The 9,338-nt window shown below is 42.2% G+C and overlaps 1 long non-coding RNA gene across 1 annotated transcript in view; it reads right to left on the bottom strand.

The window, feature by feature from the left end:
• Window positions 1-816: 816 nt before the first annotated feature.
• LOC128913166 (uncharacterized) overlaps window positions 817-9,338 on the bottom strand; it is a 34,022-nt gene continuing 25,500 nt past the window's right edge. Inside the window, exon 3 of the long non-coding RNA XR_008467868.1 lies at window positions 817-940. This is a non-coding gene — a long non-coding RNA (uncharacterized LOC128913166). The remainder of the gene's footprint in view (window positions 941-9,338) is intronic.

The following is a 9,338-nucleotide window of genomic DNA, read 5'->3' as shown; positions in this document are numbered from 1 at the left end:
CTTCTACCCCACAAGCACTCCTCACCTGTAAGCCTTCACAAACTATTTATACGGGATCAGTCTCCCTCTAGCTTTACATTATGAATGAGCGAGATGTAACAAATTACAGAATGTTTTAAGACAATTAAAATGCCAAACATATTTTTCTTCTTTGAAAAATGCTGAACAAAAATCCGTGTCTTCTGCCTCTCTGCAGGCATCACTGCCAACAACTACAACCTGATCTATAACACCAGAAAATCACAAACAGGAGAAGGAAAAAAAAAACCAACACAACCAAAACCTGCCTTGAATGAGACCCACTCTCCCTCTGCCGCTACACGAATAAGCACTTTAAAAATGTAAATGGGACTAGCATAAGGACAGGGTTATGAGGAAAACAAATGATGACAGAGACTTCAGTCATCCACATAACAAATATTGCAGAGTGTCACAACTACATGAAATCTAGTTTTCCAGCCATTCCAGTAATCATCTACACTAAACAAGCCTTCATACTTTATACCTAAAACTATATAAAATTACCTAATTCTCCTCTTATAGACAGGAGAACCTATCTATAGTACGGAAGGAACAAGCGAGCCCTGCCTGCCCTTACCACACTGTGCTTCGCTGGCAGCGTTGTGTGGGATAAATCTCTCCTCTCCACATATCTCTCTCTGCTTCCTGTGCTTATCTTATGCAATAAACACTAAAATAAGAGGCTGCTTGCCCTTTCCCAGCTGTCTTTTCGCAAAGACACCGAACTATTGGGTAATATCTGCCTTCTTGTAAACCTCACTAAAAGCAAAAAAATAAAAAGAGAAAATGTTTTTACCCAGCGTCAGGGTCTGCTTACTGATGGCGAGGGACTCGCAGTGGTGGAGCTCACCTGCCTCTGCACGCTCCGGCTCCCGGCACAGATGGATGGTATCGGTGAAGGGCAGAGGTGTATCTGCTTCTGTGGAACAATGAGAAATTAAAAACCCAGTCGATAGGATATTCAGGCATGGGAAGCACCCAAAGCTTCCATTGGACACGTGAGTTTGAAAATCTGACACGGTCTGCATAAAGCCGGACAGGAAATCTACGGCAACGGCAGAAATGGAATCAAACTGATCAGAACCCTTGGCCAACACGTGGCCACCTTTCATCTTCTGCAAAACACATGTTGAGGCTCATTTTTCTATTTGCATTTAAATGCAGTGTATATACAGCGCCTCCCCTGCACGTTCCACGGACCGGGTAGAAACCTCCAGAGAAGGAGGAGGGTTTTGTAGGTGTTGGCCATCGCGGTGGCCATGGCAGCCGGAGAGCAGGGCAGGCAGCTGCCTGCTCAGCAGTCAGCTCCATTACCAGACACAAAAAGGTCTAGACATCTCAGCTGAGCCAGCCATTCTTAATATTCCTGCTCTTTCAGACTGATTCCTGCCTCCAAGATAAGTCATTTCTCCTCTCGTCCTTATCAAATATATAAAGCCAACCTGGAAATTAACGGCAAGGACAATAGAGGGAACTAATTGGTTAGTCAGCTCTTGAAAAACACCAAAATCACGTTGTTATTTAAAATAACAAATGTTTGTTTATATTTAGCCTTGTTTCCCCTCTCTTTAGGTCTCTCTGTAGTTTCTGCTGCCAAAATAAAGCCCAGATGCTTCTTCCCTTTGTTACTGCTGATAGATTTGCATTTCCAAATGCAAATTTCTCTACAAGAAGCATTTTCTGTTTCATTTATTGAAGCAAAACAACAACTTCTTGAGGGAGTAAGACAACCAGTCACCTTGGGTAACACCTGACGATGCTGAATTTCATAGATGAAGAGTGATCCCAGAAAGCCTGACCTCCATCAGACGTGCTGCTGCTCCCCATCACTAGCACAGCCCAGACCTTTCCCTGCCTCCTCCTTCTATTCCAGAAGATCCCTGGGAGCCCTCTGCTTACCGCAGAACAGCCTCTCCTGCTCCGACATGGAACATATCTCTAAATACACTCCTTGAAGGGACCTTAGAGACTGTATACTAATAAAGCCATATTCTTCCCAAGCCAAGCACATGGGGAACTTACCACTCACCACACAGCACTCCATCGGCTTATGTTCTCTTTGCCTTCGACAAACCAAAATGCTGTTTCAGACCACACAGCCCCACACACTTACTAATATCCAAATAAAGGGCCTGTAAATGGGCACCTTTCAGCATTTAATAGCATCAGGGTGAACAATTCTTGGCTAAATTAGGAAGAAAGCACTTTCAGTGCTGAGCGGCACAAAGCGTACCCACGATAGATTCCTATCCCCGCACATCTCCAGAATTAACAAACAGCAACTTTCCGTAGAAAGCTGAGCACCGTTGCTGCAAACTAATAATGATGTACCTCCAGGAGGGCAGCTGCCGCACCTCTAAGTGCCTCATTCATAAACTCTCTTTTTACTTTGCAGATACTTAGCAATCCTGCTGTACAGGCTAATGATAAACAGGACTCATTGTACATTTTGGGTCTCTGGAGCAATTGCTTTGTGTTAGCGCTGCATCACGGTGCTCAGCGCTTGCCTCGACAATTAGGTGCTCCACAGCCCCTAATAAATCTCATCCGCACAACTGAACGCTTCGAAATGGCACATTAAACAAAGATCAGACCTGGATCTGAATCTTTAGGGTGCACAGTGAATCATGATAAAAATATGCTCCCTAGAGACCTGTGAACGCTTCAAGTAAGATGAGGGGGAGGATACGACCTTCGATTTTGAAAAGAATTCACTTTGTGTAGTGAATTTTCTGTCTTGTTTTCCTTTCCCATTTTTATTACTTAGTAAGCATTCAGGAAAACTGGATCTTTGCTTTTGAGATATTCTGCACCTGCTGTCTAGCCTATAAAAACGCTGTTTTCAATTCAAAGCAATAAAACACTGCAATTAATCTAAATCACATCATTACTGTTGGAGCCTAGACTCACAAAATTGGCTCCCTCCACCTCAGCGCATACCACTTATCTTATTTTCAAAAATATTTTCAAAATGTATTTTGTTATTCTTACCTCTTTTAACTTAACGTTATTAGTCTTTATTTCATTGGTTGTACTAAGACTCCCAGGCTCCATCTAAGATGAGATGGCCAAAGTGCTCAGCAAGCACAAAGCACAGCTCCCTGCCACCCAGGAGACGTACAGAAGGAGACATACTCCTGTGCACAGGCAATTATCAGCCAGGGGGAAAATTAAAAGCGGGATGAAATACCCAATTCCTACAAGACCGGGGGGGTCAGAAGAAGTTGTAGCAGGGGCCTTCAGAGCACGCTTCTGAGCATCACCCCCCCGGCGCTCCAGAGCTGAGCTCTGGACCCTGCCAGAATAAATCCCTGCAGCAGCGGAAGGGCGACAGCCACCAAAGCACTGATGGGGGACAGTGCGGGAGTGGGATGGATGCGGCTGGCAAAAAAGGCTGGAGCATTTCCACTGCCACGCCTGAGCAGCCACGTATTCTCTCAACATGGAAGTTATGTGCTACAAACACAAAATATAAGCAGCTGCATCCAAATATTGATCCCACGGTGGTATTCAGCAAGAACATTATATCACGTTCCATTAAAAAAATGCACGTGCCAAGTAAAATGACCTCTTTTAGCCATTCTCGCTTGGTAATTCCACACAAAAATCAAATCCAGAGGTAGCTTTTGATTACATTTACTGACTCTGAAATTTCGTACATAATAGTTTTGCTTTTTTTTTCAATAAATCATTAACTCCCATGTTGTCAGCTTTTTCAGTCATGCAACAATAGCTACAAACTCTGGTTCCTGCTGTTATTAAGACACAAAAGTGTGGACCAACATCAACGTGTGGTTCCACAATGTACAGTGACAGAGAAGAAATATGAAAAAAAATTCCATAGGAATTTCCATTTAACTTCACAAACAGGAAGGTTTACAGCGCCAGAGCAATATGACATGACACCTGAAGCGATACAAAGGAATACGCAGCAAAGATGCTACTTGTAGCTACAGCGAAGGATGAATCATTCATATTTATCATTCTTATTCTTGCTTTGAATAAAGTTTGCCAGATCGTCTGGACTCAAATATGCCTATAAATTTTTATTCTGCACTTTCTGACATAAGGAGGAATGAAGAAGTTGGAAATTTGTATTAATAAGCTTAAAAGCTGAAGCAAGAGATAGACTATTCAGTGGAAGGTCAATTGAGTAATCTCCAAGGAAAATAATTCAATTCCTCTTCTTTTCAGTACATGCAGGACTAGGACACAGCTATGCCCCAAAAGAAGACTTTTATTAATTCCTCAGCAAGTTAAACACTGAGCTGTGGTCTGTGGCAAAGCCACTAACAGCCAGACCACCTTATGCCCAGGAATAAGCGATGCTTGTCAGACTTCACTTTTTAAATATTGTTAAAAGCTTCTGAATTGTGTCTATACTTCAGGTGGTACCTTCCAGAAGTCCTCAGATGGTATCAGTCTGTCTCCCCAGGCAGTTTTACCATGGTTTTGGAGAGCCAGCCTAGGCCTCGGCTAAGTGATTTTTAGAAGCCTGTTACACTTCTTCCATCAGTGTGACAATCGTGACGCTTGTTATTGCAAGTAACTTCTTAGGTCTCTTTTCTAGCTCTAATACATTTTGCCTTGTTTTTCCCCTAATGAACGGAGATATCAGGATGATTTCCAGTTTGGATATAAAGTGCTCTAACTACTAAGGAAATTGCTCTGTGTCCGTTGCCAACGTGGGGGTATAAATAAAGTGCTGAAGTGTATGAGATGAGGCACCTCACAGTGACGCAGACGAAATTCACTTCTCTCCACTGCCCGTATTCTGTCTGATAGCCTACGTTGACAGCTTCTCGTGAGACCACCACACTGTCCATGAGTATATTATGTGATTCTTCTCTCCACTTTCTTCCTTTAATGACGTCAAAACTCTTCTATTTCCTCTGTTTTCCAAATTAATCTCTTTCCCCACTTTCTCAGGCCTCTGAACCAAGCCCCTCCTACTCAGGTGCAGTCCAGATGCAGCTCTCCAGACTCTGGTACCAGCTCTCGTGACATTTGCCCAATATTAGGGGAGAGCTTCCCTGGGCTAAAGGCTGCATAAGGAATTGGGTAGGAAGAAGCACCTCATGGCTCAAGAGGAAGGCTGGAGCGCTGCGTAAGAGTCAGCTTTCCTGTCGTACGAAATTCGACACTTAGTAGGACAAGTTTTGAACTACCAAGATGAAACCAAGGCCCTTCCATGTCACAAACTGGGACTTCAGCAAGCCTTCACGAGCTGATAGCAGAGTGGTTGGTTCCTCAAGGCACCAACCAGGAAAGAGAGGATCATTTCATCCGTAACTTTCCATGTTCACGACAAGTCCTTTATTGGTCTACTGGCTGCACTGCACTAACAAACAGTATGCTGAATTGGTTTGGGGGGAAAAATACGTTGAAAAAGCCAAAATTAAAAAAAAAGAAGCTTTTAACTACATCTTTTATAGAGCTTCACTCATTTTTGGAGTGAGATGCTATGGAAATGTGATCTGGGGATTTTTTTTGAAGAAATATCCTAGTCCTATTTAATTTTTCTCTGGATCTTTACATAGTCAAGAACAAAGAATGCTGGAGGGAGATTTTTATTTCCAAAATAATCAAGTTTCTCTTTACCATGGACTAAGAAGCTAGAAGTTATTATAAAAATAAATCCATCTGAAGCACAAAGTCGAATGCATGTCTTTCCCATCGTATCTGTATGCTCAGGCCAAACTCGTAAGATTCCCAAACAGATTTTATATACATACATGCTTCTGGTTTCTGAGAATTCTTTTTCTGGCTGAAGTCTCCTTGGCACAAGATCAGAGGATGGGAAATTCAGACTAGGTGGCTTTAAACTACCCAGTTCTAGAAAAAAAAGACTACAGTCTCGGGAACGCAAATGTGTGCTCAGTCCAGAGTGTGATGGACATCTGTACAGCTGCTGGTTACTCAGAGACAAGAGAAAATACAATACGACCTCCACATTCTGGGGAATTGAGGACAAAACGGATTAAACTGCTATGATGCATGTCAGTGACAATATAATAATCAAATCATAAGTTCTCTCCCAAGTCTGAGCTCAACTCAGAACAAGCCAGAAGCCATAAAAGACAACAGCGAGAGAAGCAAACTGGAAGTATTTTGGCCTTCATTTTGGCTTCTTTTAGTTAAAATGTAGATCAGAACAGGAGCAGAAACAGGAGCTGTGAGATACTGAAATATTTTAGAACGGGAAAAAAAAAACAAAACCAAAAAAAAAATCCCAAACCAGGAAATTATTTCCATATCATATTCAACCTATAGAAACATGAATGAGACTCTGATATAGGATAGGTAGGTTATTTTCTTTTTTCTTTCCTGTTAAATCACAGTGTTGCAAAAGGGCTTTCCAAGAAAGCCAAACTCTCATAAATAGAACTATGCCAGCTTGAGTTTCTTGGCATTTAGCAACACTAATTGTCCCTTTTTTCCTTGCTGCTCTTTGCCATATTTCCTGGAAAACAACAGCTGTGTTTATTCCAATAGCAGTATCCTGATGACTTGATGATAGGCTAATCGGCAGGAATTCCAAGTGTGACTGTCCTGTAGGAATCTTTGCAGAGCACCACACAATTGCCTTGGGATGACACAAATCCTTGGAAAGACTTCGATACTTTTGGCCGGTCTGGAAGGTTACCCTTATCCCGGTTAGCTCACCGAATTCTCTTACAGCACGCACTGTATTTTTCAGGTTTTGTGGTATAATTTCCTCATGCATCAATGTCAGAAAGTAATTCCACAACATAAACAGTTTCCCTGCCCTACTCCCTGACCAGAGGGATGTAGGCAGTAGGTTGAATTACAATAGAAACAAGCCTCAGCATTCGTCTGGAAATCGGGGCTATAAATTCAGCGGGACTGTCAGTGTTCGCCATGAAACAATGCAAGCTTCAGACTACATGACATCTTAGTAAGCAGTTTACATAATATATCAAATGATCCAGAAGAAAAGCAACCGTATGAGAGCAGCTGAATTAATCACATATATTCAAAGAAGCAGCTCTGAGCCAGCCGGACGCGTGTCCATGCCCCATGCCCAGCTAACAACCGGTCACACTTCTACTATGGAGGGGATACTAGGATAAAAGACAATTTTCTCCCCACCTCAGTCCTGTGTTAATGGACTTCTATTTAAAAAAAACAGACTGTTAATATATATAAATCAACGGGAATGAAAATGAGAAGTAAGGCAGATAAAGTACAGGGCGAGGGGGCACCACAGCCAACGTGCTCAGCAACACGGAGAAGGACAGTAAGGGACAAGGGACACATACAAGATGGTCCTAACGGCCCAGCTTCCCAGAAAAGCAGGTAGTGTTCACATATTTCAAAAACCAAACACAGCCTTTTTAAAAGACAGAGCACATTCAGATCCACTCCCGGACAGAAGGCATCTTACTTTCATTAGCTGCGTTTTAGGTAATTCGAGCAAACGTTCGTTTGTTCATAATTTATTGTAGAGTTGTACCCTGATCTTTCCATCTGGATTACTGGTTTCTGCAAAACTGCACCCCTCCGGCTGATCCATTAAAAAACTCTTTGGGGATCTCCAAAAACTCCCTGAGCACAGCAAGAACGTGACTGCAAAAGCCTTTTCCAGCACAGTGCAGAAGGGAGGTCTGCAGACCACGGTGCTCCTTTAGCTTCACTTCTACTATAACTTGGAACAAAACTTCACATGGTATTTGCTATAACCCTACTCGGTATGGATACAACCATACTCGGTCACCAATAGGTCTGGGAACACAAGCAGATCTACTGCTTTAAAACCAGAGAGCAATTAGATAAAAATCAGAAGTAATGTGGCATTGCACCCATAGACCATAAGAATAATGATTAATCACATCCATTTGTAAAATGTCCACCTTACTCACAGTCAAGTTTGCCTAGTTTCAGCTTCTAGTCCAGGATCTCACTATACCTTTGCTAAATAATGTTTTATGCACCACACAGTTTATTACAGATGAGGTCATCGCACAATTTTTAGTTTCATAAGACCAATACATCATATTCTCCACATAAAGAAAATACATACTTTCTCTTTAAAGCCATTTGCCAGCATTTTAGTGATGCTCTTAGTTCTCCTGAGCTCTTGTGAATAAGGATGGTGAAAACCAGGACTGAAACCGCACTGTCAGAGAGTCCGCATTAGAGCCAAACACAAATGACCGAACGGCTGAGGCTGGAGTGGGCCTCTGGAGGTCTCTGGTCCAACCTCCTGCCCCAGTGTCGGTTCGTGTCTGTCCTGGGCTGGGGAGCCCAAACTGGACACACTCTAAATCAATGACCTGGCCTCTTCACCACGCGTTGCTCCCCCATTCTCTCGATCACACACATGATGCATACTTTGACATAGAATATCTCCGTATCTACCCCTCCCTACATACCAATATACAACCAGGAATGATTTCTTGTTTCCTTCTAGGTCACCAATAAACACAGGGAACAGCAGTGGATCTAGAACCAGCCCAGAGGTCTCTCCGCCAGGAGCTGACTCCTCAGGCACTCTCTGTTTCAGGCACCCTTCGAAGCCAGATGGTTAGCCAGCTCGAGGTGTTTAGCATGTGCCAGATAGCGATTGATATTTCTTAATCAACATTTCAAGTAAGACTCACTTCAAATGTTTTATTTAAGTCTAGGTTTATTACATTATCTTTTTCAGCCTAACCTGCAGTCTCAGAAAAACTAAAAATAATAGAATAAAAGATCGGGTTAGCTTGACCTTCTCTAATTCCAAAACACCCTATTGACTGGCCATTTATTGCTCCCATTTATTTCTTTATTCATACTGTTTTATATTCTTTCCTATTATTTTTCTCTGAAGTGGGGAAGCAATTTCATTTCTGCTTTTGTCTGTAAGTATGTGTTTAATTACATAGCCCCAATCTGCATACAAATAGAGTCACTTAATCATTTCCTTGCCCATCCTCAAGACACGATAATTCGGATTATTTTCAGATGTACACTGAATCCCCAACCAACTAAGCATTTTAAAACAAAGCTGATGTGCCCTTCTTGTTTCCCAGTATTACAGACCAGTCCTTATCTTACCTCTTCTAGACCAACAACAAAAAAATAAATCACAAATACCCCAAAAAAGCACAAATCTCCCCAAGTAGTGATTCAGGAAAAAATGGCTTGATTTACATGTAGTTGCACATAAATACTATCTCATCAATGCAGATGGCTCTCTCCGAGAGCATTATCAGTGCTGATGGACTGAATAAAATTGGTGTCATTTTCCTTCACATGACTGAGTTTCTCTTTGCTGGAAAATTAACTACAAGTAACATCTTTGAGCTTTCCAG

This window comes from Rissa tridactyla, chromosome 7, assembly GCF_028500815.1.
Source record: "Rissa tridactyla isolate bRisTri1 chromosome 7, bRisTri1.patW.cur.20221130, whole genome shotgun sequence".
In the NCBI taxonomy this organism is placed as follows: domain Eukaryota; kingdom Metazoa; phylum Chordata; class Aves; order Charadriiformes; family Laridae; genus Rissa; species Rissa tridactyla.
This window is presented reverse-complemented; position numbering and strand designations above follow the sequence as displayed.